Raw genomic sequence first — 1,409 nt, 5'->3', positions numbered from 1 at the left:
TGAGGTAGCGGTTTCAGAGTTTTTATTTATACGTTTTATTCAGATTGTCTACTTGCATCCATTCAGTGCAGGCCCGAACACTCTGGGGAACGTTGTGGCTGAAGTCCAAGTAGGAAGAACAGAAAGGGGACACATGACAGCAGAGGGATAGTGATAGTGGATGCATTCATGGACAAGATTAAGTCAGCCCCCAAAATATTGGCTTTTTTTCTGAATGCAGTGTAAAAGAAAACGGTACTTAAAGCTTTGTTGGTTAGCTGTCTATCTATCTATCTATCTATTGCCAGACGCCTGAATCCCGTAAGGGATGGCCACAAAATTAAATCGACTCCATGTCGCTCTGTCCCCTGCCATTTCATTGTCCTGCTCCCAGCTCACACCCCCCTCTCTCATATACCTCTCCACTCCATCCCTCCATCTCATCCTCGGCGTGTTGTGAATCAGCATTTGTTAAAGAAAAAGCAATCTCCCTAATTCTTAGACATTATGATATGGCTCCTGTGTGGAATGTACACGTATGAAGAGATCTTAGGACGAAATGACGCTGTGGCGGCGTGGCCATTCAAAGGGGGATCAGCCGACAGGTGTGTTTACATCACGGATTTCTGAAGTAAGCTCGCACTTTTCCCACCAGTTTTCCATGTTTACCGTGTGTTGTGTGTTCATAAACAATGGAGGGGAAGTCCAAGAATCCTCAGACGAAAGCTGAAGCCATGGACGAACGGAACTGGCCATGAGAAGAGTAAGGACGACACATGCATTTAATTTAAAGGTAAGAGCTTCCTGGGAGACTTACCTTTCTTCCCTTTAAATCATTGATCATCCGAATAATTATATATTTACGATTTAGCCTTTGCTTATTTTATAGGAATGGCATTTTTTTATGTTTTTGTCGGGCTTTATGTTATGGCAAGTCTGATGTAATTATTTTATAGGTAAATGACGATAGGTTGATGAGAAATGTGAAGGAGGTAAACATACTTTGCAAGATTGTAAATTTAGTAAAAGACATGGGTTTTGCCTCCTAATTGCAAAGTGTAATTTTTAAGTGAGGATTTTATCACTTACACCTTACATGCTCTGGTTAAGGAAGGCAGTTTAGTGTGTGGGGGAAAGATTAGTTTTTTTTTTTGTTATTCTCACTGTTTATGGAAGCTCCCTAACACCTTTTCTTATTTATTTTGATTATTACACCTTAATGCCCTTTTGTGTGTTGATATAAATCCTTCCAATATCTCAGTACCTTACATAAATAACGCACAAATGGGTATTAGCCCGCCATATCAAAATAATAATAATAATAATAATAATAATTATAAAAATAAATCGCTTAGGAAGAGGGCCCGTGAGTTAGTAGTCAGTAAACATAACCTCGAAAATCAGCCATGTTTTATTTTTCCTCCCCAAGT

This window comes from Coenobita brevimanus, chromosome 104 (genome assembly GCF_032717465.1).
Source record: "Coenobita brevimanus isolate Jiangsu-jjx chromosome 104, ASM3271746v2, whole genome shotgun sequence".
Classification (NCBI taxonomy): domain Eukaryota; kingdom Metazoa; phylum Arthropoda; class Malacostraca; order Decapoda; family Coenobitidae; genus Coenobita; species Coenobita brevimanus.
The sequence above is the reverse complement of the archived record's forward strand: the minus strand, read 5'-3'. Positions refer to the sequence as shown.